The 17,852-nt window shown below is 34.2% G+C and overlaps 1 long non-coding RNA gene across 1 annotated transcript; it reads left to right on the top strand.

The window, feature by feature from the left end:
• The first annotated feature begins 10,973 nt into the window (after window positions 1-10,973).
• Window positions 10,974-14,467, top strand: LOC113320992. The gene is made up of 3 exons (XR_003346399.1): window positions 10,974-11,141; window positions 13,210-13,269; window positions 14,031-14,467. It is a non-coding gene; the product is annotated as an uncharacterized LOC113320992 (long non-coding RNA).
• Window positions 14,468-17,852: the final 3,385 nt, after the last annotated feature.

Genomic DNA, 17,852 nt, shown 5'->3' with positions numbered 1-17,852 from the left:
ATGAAATGAAAATTAGCTAATTTAAATCCTGTTTCAATTTCAAATTTATAAAAAACAAATTGTACTTTTAAAGATTTTTTATTTTCAATTTATAGGTAAAGAAACAGGAGTGATGTGAGAAGAGTGTAAGAAAAATAAATAACACGAAACGTTATTGTTAATAACGCTTAGAAAACGTTGTTGTTAATAGCGCTAAATGCCATTCTTTTTAGCGCTTGACTTTCACTATTTTGATTAGCGTTCAGTGCTATTCATATTAGCGTTTCTTTTCCTCTACTGCGCCAATCTTATTGGCGTTCAGCGCTATTCTTATTGGCGTTTGGATGGATTTCACGGACCCTTCCACCAAACCATGGAACCTTGGTTGGATTTTCTGTGAGAAACCCCAACTTGGAACCTTGGTTTATGTCTCCTAACACATAAACCCAAAACACTTTTAGCCATCACTTTCATCTTTCTTTCCTTCTACTTTTTCTTATTTACCTCTTTTTAAATACAATAATAAAAGGAAAACAAAAAGTAAAAGAAAACTTAACCTATTAATCCTTCTTGTTCTTGGAAATTGTGCATGCATTGTTTGGATTTGGGTTGATTCAAGAGTTTGGGATTTGCTAAAAAAAGGTAGGGGGTTTCTACCTAATATCAATCAAAACCTATTTAACATTAAAATTATATTTATTTCTTTTGATTTTCATACTAATAATAATCATGTTTGTTTTTAAATTTATTATGTTGTTTTTGTGTAATTTGATTTATTTATGAAATTTTATATATTTATTACTAATCATTATTGTTGAAATATATATTTTAGATTTTTATTTCAAAATTTGGTATAGTTAAAATTATTTTTTTATATTATTGTAAAAATTTGCTAATGCATAATTATTTAGTTTTGATTTTGCGAAAATGAACTTGATGCATTATAGTATTAGTGATTAGAATTGAGTTTTGATTTATAATAGTGAAATTAATGTGTTAGATTATACTCTCTCCGTACCTATTATATAGGCGGAGAAGTAGTATTCTCTTAGAATAAGAAAATGTTTAGTTTTCATAAATTTTCTTCTTACTTTCCAAATTTATCCTTACTTTGTTCCAATACAAATATTATTTTATATATCTCTATCTCACATGTAAAACTAGATTGTATGGTAATCATGCATCATTAATAGGAGTGTATGTGGAAAAAACAACTTTGGAAGTGGAGCTCCGCCTATATATTAGGTACGGAGGGAATAAGTGAATGGAATTTAGTTTAGATTTGCAAAAGTGAGTTTAATGCAATTGTGAATGGATCTTACTTTGATTAAGTCTTTGGGATTCTAAACATGGTTTGGTGCATGTAGGATTAAATGCACTGATTTGAAATGAGTTACAGGAAAATATGTATTTGTCTGCTGCTGAAATGTCAGGCCTTTATGGCATCCCACCACTAGTGGCTATCCTGTGAAGACTGTTCGGGGAACAGTAACGATTTGTTTACCGGAATAACTCTGACAATTAGATTAAGAATCTAGAATTTTAGATTGAAGATTTTGAGTAAGAAATATGTCAGGCCTTTATGGCATCCCACCACTGGTGGCTACTCTGGGAAGACTGTTCGGGGAACAGTAGTAGTTTGTTTACCAGAATAACTCTGACAACTAGATTAAGGATCTAGATTTAAGTTTCAAGATTGTGAATAAGAAAATGGTTTGTTTGCCGGAATAACTTTAGCAATTTTAAATTAAGAAGCTAGAATTAAAGGCTGAAGGTTATAAATAAGAAAAAGTTCAATTATTTTTGATTGAGAATGGTATAAGTATTATTTTGAATTTGTATGCATGGTTTTAATTATCGTATCGTCTGCGTGTGTTTGATTATCGATGCACTCTATTATTTTTCGAAACTTCCTACTGGGTTGTGGTTTGCTCACCCCTTTTCCTCCCTTTTCAACAGAGAATGAAGAAACACTAATCGTAAAAGAAATTATTAATATATCGCGGGGACTTGGCTTTCGCGTTTTGAACTAAATCGAGGTGTTGGTTTGTTTTCAATTGTGTACTTTTGATTTTATAATTTGTATTTTTTTTTTGTAATTTTAAAAGTACTATTAATTTCATTTAAGAAATTTTATCGAGTCTGAATTTCATATATTTTATGTACTAAAATATTTTAGAATGAAAAGTCTGGTCCTACGCGAGTGGCGGTCCAGAAATTTGGAATTGCTAACTGGATCGGAACCGACCCACAAGATCGAATCTGTGTCCGCCGGAAGTCCGAAAATCCGGACTGTCACAGTAAAGGAGCATATGAGTTGCATATCCCGTGAGCCGTTTCAGGCGGAAGCCTTTAGAAAGTAAGTTTCTCACCGCCTGTTGATGTACGCATATTTAGTTTTGTTTATCTTCTTTTCTTTTTTTTTTTTTTTTTGTATCCTTCATCTGTTACTCTCATGATCCTGATTTGTGTAAGAGATCAACAAAACAAGCTACGTACACAAAAATCATGGCTGTCAGCGGATGGTTTTACTGGCCTTGCAATGAGAAAGTGGCCAAAAATGAAGGTAATTACTTGTGCACAAAGTGCGAGGCCGAAGTTCATCAGCCCATTCCTCGATATTTTAAAATCCATCGCCCATTATTTCTTTATACAAATGTTGGTGTACAATATTTACCTTCTATCATTCATTTTATTCTTTCTCAAACGAATAATTTCATTTTTCCAAGATTATCATGATTATGTACGGTTTTATGGGGTGGTTATATGCTTAGATTACATCCTGAGTCGTTTTATGTGCCTAATGTGTGCGCCCTTTATTGCTCCCTCAAACTGTTGTCGCAATTTCAGGATCCAAGGTTGTTGGATTTCCCATTATCATCTTTGGAAAACTTCAGTATAACAGAAGCGGTTGCGTCATTGTAGGTTCCACCTGTAGGCAAATGCTCTTTATACGTCCGGTCACTTCGCATGGGAGGTGGAGCAGTTCTTGGTCTTGCACCCGCTCGGCCGCTCTGAGTACACATTCGACATTGCAAATTACTTCAAGGTCATCAATTTACTCATTCCTAATTACTCTTTCTTAGTTGCAATGTTGAGCTTTCATGCAAAGGAGGATATCTCTTGATATATATGTGATATTTATCTATATCCTTGCTTTTTCTCGATGCCTCTTATTTAATGAATAGTTAGCAAGTAAATGGTTTGGGTTTTTCAAAACTGAATGGATATTAATATCCGTCTGAATTATGAACTTTTGAATATTAAAACCACGTTGTCTTTGAAGACCTCTAGCATTGGTCACAAGTGTTAATTGTAATCTTATATAGGCAAGGAAAATAAAATCAACATATTTTGTTCATCGTTATCTCATTATCTTGGTGTATCCAAGGAACACGTTGGGGAGTTCTTTTCGTCTCTGTTAATATTAAAAGATTTCATATTCAGAATGCATATGTTACTTTAAAGGATCAACAGGGACTCAATACTTACTTATTCTTTTTGTACGTTCTCTCTTTTCCAAAAATAACTACTTTTTGTGTTTTTTCAGAATGTCAATACATAACACTTCTATTTACTGTGATATATTAGTCTTTCCTTAAATCATTGTATTCTAAAGCTTCGACCACCTAGAGGATAACAAACTTTTGGACGAGGGGCATCTGTAGGAATGTTATAATATGTAGTTACACTCACTTAACCCAAGATATGGTTTCACCACAATTTCACTCATTTTGTTGTCTTGAAACTCTCGATAGTTTAGAATATTAGGAATTTAGTGTCAGTTTGGTTAGTTAGTTTCTGATAATTTTGGGTTGGGGTTGTATTGGGGTATTTGATTACTGTAGTGCATGCTTCAGATACAAGTTGAAGTGGTCATATTTGGTTGAGATGTCTTTTAATTTGATTATGGTGTGGCCATATTATCGTGTTTCCTAAAATAACATATAGTTTGATGTGCCATAAGGTGATGAACTGCATGGGGTTGTTCCTAAAACACTCAGATGGAAATTCAAGGCCTATCCATCAAGCATCACTGCGGTCGATTTTTAAACATAAAGATGTGAGAATGCCTCTCATTATGATGATAATCAGAATCGAATTGCCTGGAAAAAGTTGGCGGCGAAACTTCCGTGTGGATATTTGGTGAAGTATGACTGCTATGTAGTGGTTCATCTTAGTGATACTGTTACCACGCTGCAGATGTGAACTGCTAAAACTTTGAAGCAGACATTTTGTACAATACTTATTTCTATTTTAATTTGAATCTAATACCACCTTTAAATTATTTACCGATTACATGGGTGGTATATGGCTTTATGCTCGATAATTTTTTATCAACATTTTTAGATATCGTGCGCAGACATTTGTTGAAATTTGAATAACCTTTTACGGGATTTAGCTATCGTTTCCTTGTATAAATTGTTTATTTTGGCGAGTTTTAATTCTTTTTTTCAAATCTGTTGCTGCTTGGGTTATGCCTTGCACTCGAATTACATAACTGCGGACAAATCTTTTCCCTTGACAACTTAGTGTAACTTTACGATCTCCCCGTTCTTATAAGTTCCGAGTAAAGGCTAAATTTGTAAAGGCTTACCTGTTTGTATCAATAATATAGTGTAATTAGTGAGATATTTACCTGTACAATAAATATTTTCACTTAATAGGGCTACCAAAAATCTGAAGCTCGTGCCATTACAGCACGGGTTAAGTCCTAGGGCTTACGACACGGGCATAATTTTTATTTGATATGCATATTCCGGTGTTTGGATATTAGATTTAATACTTATTATTTGTCGTGTTACCCTCCTTATTTCCAGTCTACAAATCTTTTCTCATGTACCCATATATGATTTATTTCTATTTTGAAACTTTCACATCTTCCCAAATATGTTAGAGTTGTATCCTCAAGCCACGAATTTATCATAATTATTTTCACTCTTTTTCCCCAAAGAAAAAGAAAACTGTTATAGTGTTTAATAATGTACAAATGTATATTATGAGTCATTTGAAATGATGCTGCACTTCTGTATTTCCTTTATTTTAATGAATGTGCAAAATCTAAACATTCAACTATGTTAGTTATTGCGTCATCTGAGTTTATTCGTCATGGAAAGTTAGGCAGGTCTTGAAAATGTCCAAATCCTTGTTGAATTTTTTCCATTTAAGAATAGTCCAAGAAGATTACAACCCAGTGGACTCAACAATAAATATCATTTTTATGTTCTTACGAATTAAATAACACAATAAGATCTCTAGTACCTTAAAACTTACGATATTGACCTTCCAAATGTGTGGTTATTCGCTGCATAAAAATGATGAAACCATGGTTAGCTAGTCAGTCAAATGGTTATCCACTTAACGTGATAACAGTAAACTTAGTTATCTATCATTGAATAAAAATGATGTTAAAACGTTTAGTAAGGAATATTTTTGTGTGAAATGCCTTATGGAATCTCTGGATGCAATAATTCTTACAATCAAATTTTCTTAGCTTTTAACTTTTGTTGACTATGATATTATGACTCATAAATTGGCATTTTAATCTTGCGTTTACTACCTGAAAATTTAAAATCATGTAAGTGTGCCTAAGAAAACCTCTTAGTAAGGTAGGAAAATAGTCTCGGTGACAAACTTATAGCGGTAAACATGTACATGTTATCAATATCTTCTTTGGACTATCTTATAGTAGTAAACATGTGCGCAAAAGAAACATATGTTCTATTTATAATAGTACTGTTTTAAAGCCACAATATCGTTGTCATTGATCCACAAAAGACTAAAATTCTAAAAATCCCTGACAACAAAGTTTAGATAAAATATTTAGCAGTGTGATCAAAGTTTGAGAATTAACTAATAAAGCATAACTCATTCAAGGATAACAATTAGTTATATGATAGAGACTACGAATGAGAAGATTACGTTGTTATTTGTGTGGTGAAATGAAATTAAATAAAAAGAAAATTATGAGACATATATTACATCAGGGTGGTTAACTGAACTATTAAGGCATCTAAATTATACATAATCGAATTAAGAAAGGGATGTTTCTAAACACATGTAATATTGGAAGTTTTTTTTATATATTATTTTTGTAGAATCTTTTGGATGCAACGACTTAAATTAACATCAGATGTTTGATAGCCAGGAGAAAACCGACAGAGTAGCACTAAAAAATTAGTTATCTGAAGATGGTGAGTCCCCTATCCGATTGGTAGAACAAAAGAATAAATCACTTGAAAGTGCTACTGTGCTCGCTGCTGCTTTTCCTACGTTGAACGCTTTTAGGAACGCGGGAACATTTTCAGAACACAAATAAAATGGATGATTTGCAAAATATACAACACATTATAACTCATATAAAGAAAAAGATACTTAGGTGGTTAACCTTAAGATTAGTTTCTCATTTGGCATAGGATATATGATTTATAATTCTCAGTATTCATCTCCACCAGCATTAAGGAACTTTGTTTGGAGTGATCTGAAAATGAAGATGGGAAAACAATAAGGAGAAAATAATAAGAATCACAAATGCAAGAGAGTATGAGTAAAAAGAATAAGTAAAACGATCAGACTAAAAAAATGAATGAGTTTCACTTTTTCAAAGTTTAACCAAAAAAAAAAAAAGTAAAAATAAATAAGATAGATAACCATGGAAAAATGGTCGGGGAAGTGAACTTCATGAAAATAACATAATCTATTGAAAAATTGAGAAAAAACCCATCGCCTCCAATTGTGCTTGTTGAAAGCCCAGTGGAACATCTAAAATAAACCATGTACGATGAAATAACCATAAAAGTTTAGTTCCCCACTTTTGAGCAAACCTAAATCAGAAATAAATTTGGGAATTAGAGATAGACTAAATAAACAAAATAATATAAATCCAACAACATACTTCCACTCAACCTTATTTCCTTGATAATTTGATATCATCCTCGAAATATTTAGTGCCTTAATTTATCAATTATTTTTGGTATCATCCTCAAGATTTGTTTAGGGAGAAGATAATCAATGGTTTTTTATGTAAGTTTTTATAACTAACGTCTATGACTGAAAGTTAAAAATTCATATCCAGCAAGTTTTAATCTGTGTACAACATTATTGTCTCATTGGTTTCTCATAATAAATATTTTATTAATCTCTCATAATAAATGTCTTATTAGTTATCTAAATTAATATATGCTCTCATTAAATAGATAACAACTATGTTAATAATTTACGTCAATAGATATTAGGAATAGTTAGGGCGGTGTTTGTGAGTGGTGGTGCACATGGAGACGGTGCTATTGGTGGAAAAGGTAGTTGTAATGGGTGGTTCTGGTGGTGCTACTGTAATTGGTCAATATAGCAGTGTGCAATATTTATTCAATGTCATTATGACACAATAACATTATATCATGAAAGTTGTGCTTGATTTTTTAAGTGTTAAAATAAGCTCAGTAAAATACAAAAGAAAAATAATAATCAAAAGGTAAAAAGAACAATTGTCACTTTAAATAATAACAACAAATGAATAACACCGGTCAAAATAATTCTTTTAACACCGGTCAAAATAACATCCTGCATATTCTAAGACAACAATAAAAATTATTCTAGGGCTTAATCCGTGCTGTAACGGCGCGGGCATAATTTTTATTTAGTTATGCATTTTCACACATATGTATATTAAATATAATATTTATTAATATCAAGTTTATCATTCATATCATTTCAAAAGTAAAGGAAAACCCGATAGATATTTTTATCCTTCACTTCACAAATCCTATCTGCATTTCCCGCCTTGACATTCTCCTATACTATGCATCTCCTTTCTCGAGTTGTATCCTCAAGCCAGCCATGAAATTATATAGGAATTAATTTTTACATATCCCCCCCCCCAAAAAAAAAAAAACATTATTTGATATGTTTTTTTAGTTTACAAAGATATCTTATCGATCCTTTGAAATGATATTACCTTTCTGCATCTTCCTTATTTCAGTGAGCATCGTCTCAAGCCAGCCATGAAATCATATCAGAATTAATTTTACATATTTTGTCCCCCCAAAAAACCATTATTTGCTATGTTTTTTAGTTTACAAAGATATCTTATCGATCCTTTGAAATGGTATTACCTTTCTGCATATTACTTATTTCAGTGAAGGATGTTAGGATCTTCATGGACCATAGGAACCTACTATGGTCCTTGGGATAAGAGGTGCGCGGTTTTAATCTAAAACGCATCGGTGCTACATAAGGAGATGCCCAAGCTTATTAAGCTCCACATGTACTCCTCTTTCTTCCATGTGGGACTATCCCTAGCTATACATGTGTGGTTTATCGCGCCACGTACTCCAACAATATCCACCTTGGCGAGATTAAACCACTTCACCAGTCCAATCAGACTCCACCATATGATTACTATTTGTATATTCTACCCATCGATCATGATTAATGTCATTATGCGCCATGGAATCGAACTACACATTAAGTTAATGAGAAGGCAAGCACTAACTCCACCTTTACCATTTCCTTGTCCACCTAGAACCATGATCCTCTTGGGAGTTAAGACACTAACTCTACCTTGGGGGGAAGTTCAACCCTGAGAATTGCCTTGCCGATCTAGAACCCTGCTCCATCTGAGTTAATGGGTGAGGCACTAACTCCACCTTGAGCGCCAGTTCAACTTTGTGCCTTGCCTGCTCCACCTTGATCCTGACTCCACTTGCGCCCTAAACCGGGTGACATCCACAACTACTTTTATATTCGGACAGTAGATCCAACCATGGGCTCTCATACCAATTGTTAGGATCTTCACGGAGCACCGGACACTACACAGGTCCCAACCACATAACCCCAAACCCCATTTGGGGTTTTTAACTAAAATGTCTTGGTGCTATGTATCGAGATGCCCAAGCTTATTAACCTCCACGTATATTCCTTTTTATTCCATGAGGGACTATCCCTAGCTATACATATGTGGTTTATCGCGCCACATACCACAACAACCAAGCGGAACCAAAACATTAAACTATATAAGTTGTAACAAAATTACAATGCCTAAACTCATTTGTCCCAAGAATAATTGTATAAATATTAACAGTGTTCGAACCCTTGTTGCTTTTTTCCCTTTTAGGATAGTATGAAAAGAATAAAACTCATAATTGACCCAATAGTACATATCGTATTGTATGTTCTTACTATTTCAATGACATAATGAAAATCTAATTAATTCACTTGAGCTATTATATTTTAAAAGGTTAAGTCATTTCCAGTGAAAACCTTTTTACTCACATACGATATAGTTGTAGTTTCTCAAAATTCCAAAATATATTATGTACGTAATTCAATTCGGCAGGAAGAGTTCACCGAATTAAATATGATAATGGCTTGTCCGTTCGTAACATTTTGGCTCTTTCAACATAGTTGGATACAGACTTGGTAAAAATCATTGTATATATGCGATCTCGGGCGAGAGTAATCTAGGGATGTGCTACCTCCCAGAAAACTGATGATTGATGACCGCATCAGTGTCAGTTGAAAATTCAATACTTTCGGATAACCACCGTGAGGAAAGTATTGGCGCAGGATCAGGTCCTTACAAATGGTATTAGAGTCGACCACGGTTTATCTGTCGAGGGTGAAAGAGTATGCTTGACGGATTGTGTCGGGAAAGGGTCTCATGAGCGAGAAAAAATGCCGGAGTCTAGGATAGAACATATTCCGGAGCCGAGGAAAGACCCAAATTAAGTTGGTGGTATTATACTACTCCGACTTGACAGGTAGGATTCGTTAAATGGAATATAGGTAAGTACACTAACTAATATTTTCATCACTACTCACCAGCATCACTACCACTTCTTCACCACCAACACAAGAGATGGAGCCAGGATTTTTATGAAGTGGGAACAAAAAATCTTGGCAAGTTGGATAGGGAGAAAAATGAGCCAGGATTTTATGATAAAAAGACCAAAAATAATTACAATTGGGTTTGGCTCCACCCCTGGCCACCATTAAACTTTCTGTCTCCACTACTTTCTAAGAACCGCCACCGCTTCCACCAGCCACTACCATCTATTGATATTATTCTTAATGTTATCAAATTATTTATTAATGGAAATACATATTTGTTAAACTAATTAAGGAAACATTTATAGTGAAATGATTAATACATTATTTATTGTGAGCTTTATAATGAAAAAATTTAATAAATCATTTATTGTGAGAAATTAGTGAAACACCAATCAATAAAGCACTAATATATATAAGTTGAACTTGAACAAACCAGAACCATTGACTTATCTTCTCCTTAAACAAATATGGACCTCTCTTTATCTTGCCTAACTTGTCCAAACTCTGTTTTGCACACTTAGATGGATCAACTGACTCAGAAAATTCACTAATTATCAATCTGAAATTCTGAATAGAAGAATCATGACAAAGAAAACAATCAACATATGAACATATACCTTCATATTTAGCAAGATCTGAACGAAACAACTCCATGGCATGTTTTTGAGATAAGGTTTCTGCCATATCAATGTACCTCACAGTCTTTGAAGGAATCAAATATAGACCCTAAAACAATCACATGATAATAAAAACTTAATACTCACCACCAATCCAATTCCACGAAGCCGTCTAAAATTAAGAATCCTATATTACTTTAGGTAATATATAAGAAAGCAATCAAAACTCGAAATAAATAATAACTTCCATCAACAATTTTGTATCAATTGATGCATTCACTTTCTTTGACTATTGTATTTGTGATATCCTGTATTTTTTTGTTACCTTTTCGGGTCGGGTTATACCCGGATTAGTTAACCTTGTGGCTTAGGTTGTCGTTCCTTAGTCTTAGCCTAGGTGGGTCGATTGAAACTAGGAAAGCTAGGTGGAAATAGAGTCACCTTATTAGTTTTAATAATTAAATAAAAATGAGAGAAAAATGAAAAGACAAATATATAAATAGAGAAAATATTATTAAGGTTTTTTATACCTAAAAGTTTAGAAAAAAAAGAATTTTAGAAGTTAGAAACCAAAAGGCTAGGAGAAAGAAAAAGAGATGGAGATATAGGTTTTTGTTTAGAGAAGAAATCTATGGAGAGGAAGAAGATGAATTGGAGCTAGGCTTCTTGAGGATAAATTTTAATTAGGAAAATCAGTGGAGAATCAATGGAATTGAGGTATAATGCTAGACCCTTTCTCTTTTGGTGTTTATCTTTGGTGTTTGCTTTATATGTCTTTGTATTGTTAGGTTTCTGTAAATTATTTAAATAAATATATATGTTGTATTGATGATCAGACTTCTCCCTTTCATAGATAACATGATTAGGTACCTCTTGTTAAAATTTGAGAATTCTAGCATAAATTCACCGTTGAATGTTTATTGTAATTTGGATAATAGTTTTTGAATTTCTGGACAGTTTCGTCTTGCTGTGATTTTGATGTTCTTAGGAAGTCTTAACAATGTTAAAATAATTTGAGGTCTTAATAAAAGTTGTATATATACATCTTATATTTCAGTGTGCTTTAAATTGGGTCAATTTCAGATTGTTATGAATTTATCATGAATTGTTTCGTAATGACATATAATCTTCCCAGTTTTTAGGATATCATTGTAAAATAAATATCTTTTGATTGAACAGTTGGTTTGGTGTGAATTTTGGATATGTTATATATGATTGTGTGAAGAATGTTATTTAAAATTTGAAGATGATCAGATAAAGTTATTACCATGGAACATATAATGTAATATGGCTACATTTAACTTGTTTGCATAAATGCTTGAAAGAAATTCATGTTGTTGAGCCATGGTTGCTTGTGTTGTTTGTAAAAATGATTTATAAAATTAAATGAGTTCATGTTTTACCATTATATGAAAAATGTTTCATGATAACGGCGGGTAATGATCCCCGAGAGTTAAATGGGTAATGATCCCCATGGGAACTTGTGTTTCCCGACCATCGATAGCGGCTGTCCGTTCCGGTAAACGATAAGTGGTGTACGAACCAAGGTTTTCGTATTGTGAATGAAACGGGTAATGATCCCTGAGATCATATGGGTATGATCCCCATGAGAACTTTTGTTCCCGACCATCGATGGAGGTTGTCCGTGTCGATAAACGATATGTGGGTGTACGAAACAAGGTTTTCGTACCGTGAAGTCATGGTTTTAGGTGAGAATATTGATATGTAACTTATGTTTTGAAACTTAAAAGGATGGGTTGTTGGAAACATTATTCGTGAATTGTGAATTGATGTGTTAAATTCCAAATGGATGATTAGTGGACTCATGGTTTCTTTGTGACGATATTAATACGTGAATAAATGTGTTGAATCATTGGTGAATGACTTGTTGACAATTATTTTGGTATTGTAAATTCATGGTTTGTTGGTTAATATGTGAATGATGTGTACAAACCTTAAATGGATGAATTGTTGATAATAATATTAATAGTGTTGTGAACTCATAGTTTGTTGGTTAATATGTGAATGATGTGTAGAAACTTAAATGGATGAATTGTTGATAATAATATTAATAATGTTGTGAACTTATGGTTTGTTGGTGACTATATTAACTTGTAAATCTTGTGTTGGAATCTAGATAAGATAATTTATCAGAAACATTATTGGTGATGTGATTGATGAACATACCCTTAATTCGTTGAAGTTGTACTATGTTTCTTGTCATATTGATTATGTTTCCGCATCTTTAGAGAACGGGGTGCATTCTATTGAGCTTTCATCTCACCCCAATTGACATCTTTGCATATTTATCAGAGTGGCGTAGCGAAAGCTAGGAATGAGTATCTTAGTGATTGAACTGCTTAATTGTATTGCTTGAAATGTAATTTGAAATAATATGTTTGGTTGAAATCGTTGTTAAGATAATAAGCGGATTTATATGCTTCAATTCATGTTATATAAGGTTTCAACTATGTTTTGTGCAAAAGTAAATTAGCAAGAAAATATGTATGCATAAGTCTCTTTCCGACCCGTAACGCTTCGAATTTGGATTCCCATATGGGTTTGACCCTGGTCCGGAACTCGGGGTGTTACAGTAATCCCATGATCTAAGGAGAGAGCAGGTTTCATCTACACAAAAAGGAAATGCCAGATTGCAGTAATAGTTGAAAACTGGTTGAACCATAGACACTGGATGCTTACTTGGTTTTCATTTATCCAGACTCCATAAATGTTGTTTAAAGAAGGTACAAAATGGTTTTTGATCACTCTTCCACACTGCATGCAGTAATATCCTTGATCAGCTTCTTTGGCTCAAGTTCAAGGTCATCGAAACAGAATGTTATAGGTAATCTCCAACTAAAAATACACAATTATATACAATAAATAAGAAAATAAAATTATTGATATTGGAAAACTGACTAAGATACCAACGATGATTCTCAAAAATATGTGATTTAGTGAACTAAACTAACCTTAATCACTGAACCGTTGCATTAGGTTGTCCTAAGCAATAGGCTTTTAGGTACCTGACATGCTAAAAATCAGATTTTGTATCAGGCTTATTAACCTAATTAATCAAAACACCAAAATCCCAAAAGACTATGGATATTGGCCACGTAGGACCTTACGTCGTGTACTCTTTTTCCTTAGTTAAGGTTTTCTCCCACTGGGTTTTTCTTGCCAAGGTTTTAATGAGGCATGCGAGTGCACTGCTCTCCACAGTTCGAAATGTTGTACTATTTTTTCTTCGTTCTGGTTTTTGTCCCTATGAGTTTTTACCGACAAGGTTTTAACGAGGCAACATTTGCGGGTCTATCATTGTTCTGAGTATGCTCTCATGTTTTCCTACGTTCAGGTTTTTGTCCCTCAGAGTTTTTCCTGTCGAGGTTTTTAATGAGATAACAACTTTTGAACAGTAATTATTATCTAAAGGGATGTATCCATAAGTTTTCTCGAGCTTCAATTATCGAATAACCGCCTATATTATCTAATTCAGATTTTTTTTCAAGTTTTTTTCCTGACAAAGATTTAGCACCATGTCAGTGACAATCTACAAGGCTCGAAGTGTTATACCTTTTACACTAATTCAGTATTGAATTTTTATAGCGAAGGTTTTCATGAGACGGCATTTTTGGGTGACCAATAGCACTTCGAAACTCGCGGTATTGCATTCTCTTTCCAAGAAAAGCAGCGGTACTAGATTGGTGGTCATCCAAAGGGGAGTGTGATGGAATAAGTGTCTCAAAGTGGCTGACCCACCAAATGCAAATAGGGACTAAACACCCCAGCTGAATATAAGTTAAAGGATTAACATATTGAGGACACATCCTCTTGTACGTGTCTTCAATATTTTTGTCTATGTGTCGTCATTATGCACATGGGTTACGCTATAAATAGCCATTCCAGTTTTGTAAAAGATTGAGCCCGGAGATTAAGTGCCTCGTTTAATTGGGGGTCCTAAAAACTAATTAGGGGCCTCACCCATTTTATTTGCATCCCAAAATTTTCAGGGGCGCATCAATAATAAAGTGAGAATATTGTTTTACCCCTTTTTTTTTATTTTTTAAACCAATGACGACTCTAAAGTGTCGTTATTGTTTTCATTTAATGACGACTTTAAAGTGTCATTACTGTAGAATTGTCATTGAAATAATAATTATCTCAGAGAGCTTAATGTGAAACTCCTCAAAAATGTCGTTGTCATCCATTCAAAGGTTTTCCCACTCAGAAGTGAGAGTTTGAAGTCTAGCTTCTTTCTCTGATGAGTTTCATTCAAATACGATCTGAAGATTATCCCAAGCTTCTTTCAAAGTTTGACATGTAGACACATGATGTTGTAAGTCACGTCTTACAACATGAATAATAGCATTTAAACCATCTGAATTTTGCTTTGCAAGTGCCTTTTCTTCGTTTGGAAACTCTGTTAAACGTTTGAATTCAGTTTCTGGATTTTCTCTCTTTGGAAGAGTATAACCATCGACGACTAATATCCAAGTATTAAAGTCTCGTGATTGAAGAAAAGATCTCATAGCAGATTTCCACCATAGATAGTTTGCTCCGTCAAATCTTGGCGGTACGTTAATTGAAGTCGATTCATGAGAACTCGAGTTCATTCTTATAGGTTGGATCGCACCAAACACAGATTGTTAAACATTTTCGTGTTTGCCTGCTCTGATACCAATTGAAAAGGCGAGGGTACCCAAATATACCTCAAGCTAAAACTTTTCCTACCTATAAGTCCTTTCTCCAAAAGTGATTTTCTATGTACTGAGTCGAAACAATACAACTAATCGGTTCACACTTCGTGTGATCGTCTATGGATACGAGATCGAGACAATACAACAATGAAGTATGTTTACTTGATACAAAGGTTCTGACTTAACCAAACACAATAGGATTGCTTATCAAGTAAATAGGAATTAACGTTTGTGTAATCTACTTAATTATAATAAAACAATTATAATGCGGAAAATAAAAGTAAATGACACAACAAGATTTTCTTAAGGAGGAAACCGCAAATGCAGAAAAACCTCGGGACCTAGTCCAGAATTGAATACTCTCAGGATTAAGCCGCTACACAAAATTACACTTAACTTCGTATAATTGAGACCAAGTAACTAACCCTATAGTTCACCTAGTTCCGTCTGTATTCCCACGCCTCCGACTTATGAATAAGTCACGTACTTGGAAAAATCCCTTTGGTTCGTATTCCAAACAGTAAAGGAACAAGAAATTTGTTTGTATCAACTCTATTCAACCAAGTGATATGAGTCGGACAAAGGATCTTCCGTTTATCTTAACACAAACTCCTTCGTCGGGTCTAGATCTATCTTATGTTCAATCACCCAAAGGTAATCGATTAAGATTAAGCCAACAACACCTTTAATCCGAAGAACCGTGTTGATGCCGATCTTCTCAATTAATCAATCCAATCTACCACAAGGATAAACCGATTATTAATTGGATCCTCTTTTACCCAAACAAGTATTTGCACACCAAAGATTATAAAACCCAAGTCAGATCTTCAATATCTTCTTAGTCTTTAAATCTTCTTAAATCTTCAATAAAAACCTGCACACAATCACTTGAATCTCTTGTGATCAATCACGCACAGAACGAAGTCTGTTAACAATGGATTATCACAAGATCGTCTTTAGAACTAACAACAGTCTAAAGATCCATGTCGAAACTCTAAACTAGTTTGAGTGAATCTTATATCAGAAGAGAAGATTCTCAAGAATAAACAAACTAGGTGCAATCAGATTTCAACCACCGTTAGTCAATCAAATCAATCGAAAACAAAGATAAACTGCAATTATCTAGTTTCCCACCAACGGGTCGTGCTAGAGCTTCTCAATCCCAAAGAAGACTTTAAAACGAGCGGCCGTAAGAGATTTCACCTAATTATATTACTCTCCTCTCCGATAGGCGGCTACACCAGTAACAAAGACAAAAGAGGAAGTCTGTTGTTACGAAGGATTGGTTTGCTAGCAAGGAAAACTTCGTGTATTTATAGACAAGGAAGTTTGGACACCAAGGAATTTCCAAAACCGAAAATATTCTCAAGATATTCTTTACAGCACAAATTCGGTTTCCATAATTCCTGGAAATGCACTGTCCAAAAATAACAATCGAAATCTCTCGGAAAATCTAATCAGTAAATGTACATTACTAATTCTGTAATTTCCCTACAAAGTGAAATTAATAACCTTAATTAAAAGATTCTTAACTTAATTATGTTTCGATCCTGGTATTCTCTTCCCTTAGCCGTGAAGGAGTATCTTTGAACAATTATATAAATAAACATTCACAACACGTGTTCAAAGTTTGTCGATATCTTTACTTTGTAAGTTCTCTTCCACACTTACAACCTTGAAACCGATTTGCCACACTGATAGACGCATTTATGTGTCTAATTTGTCCTCAATGTTCCGTATTATTAGTACTCGGTTTCGTACTTATTATGGTGTTTTCTGTGTTTGTAGGTATTTTTTGGGAAATAAATATTGTTGGAAAATTCGGCTCGAAAAGTTGCTCGGAGCACCCCGGAGGACAATTGCTATACGGACCCCCATTTTTGCTAAGTGTCACCCACGGCTATATGTAGTCCATTTTTGTCCACAACACCCATTTTTTCCACAACACCCTTCTCCCTCGTTTGAATTAAATTTTTTTGGCATTCTTCTTCGGATTTGGAGGATCTGCAGTGAGACTCAATGGCTGAATTTGCACGGGATGACTTTACGGAGCGTAACAGGCGTGGTATGGTTGATTGTTTCGATAAGACTTGGCTGCATCGTCAGATTGAAGCTAAACAAGGCAAGTCGTGTTCACAAGGGAGACAGTCATGGGATTACAGCGAGTTTGGACGTGTACCGCACGCGTTGGTTGCTTCAGAAACGTGAAGGAGTTAAACAAAGATTTTATGCACGTATCCAGACGCGTGCAAGAGAAGAAAAAGGGAAGAAAATATTCCCGAGAATATTTTCTTTGCTGCCGGAGTTATGAGGATTATTTGGAGTAATGGGGTGATATTCGAAGGCCTGTGTGGGTATATATAGGCTTCTGGTATCACATAGAAGGGGGACGGAGAGTTTGGGGTTGAGAGGAGAGCTCAGGAGGCGAGAATCAAGATTTTTCAGAACTTTGTTTCTGCTGCTGCACCAAGAACACGAAGAACAAAAGACCACCAGAAGCAGTCGTTTATCAACAGTGACAACGACAGCCACACGAGGGTCGCAGAGTTACAACAACAGCAGTTCCTTTCTATCGTTCTTTGTAACAGTGTTTTGCAACAATTATAAACGTTGCAAACACCCGATTTTCATCATTTTCTCCATTTCATCATTTGTACACCTACTTTGAGCAATGAAATCAACTTTTGGGCGTGTTTCCAACATCATGATGAGCTAAAACCAATCCTTGGGG

The sequence above is a fragment of the Papaver somniferum genome, chromosome 11 (assembly GCF_003573695.1).
Source record: "Papaver somniferum cultivar HN1 chromosome 11, ASM357369v1, whole genome shotgun sequence".
In the NCBI taxonomy this organism is placed as follows: domain Eukaryota; kingdom Viridiplantae; phylum Streptophyta; class Magnoliopsida; order Ranunculales; family Papaveraceae; genus Papaver; species Papaver somniferum.
This window is presented reverse-complemented; position numbering and strand designations above follow the sequence as displayed.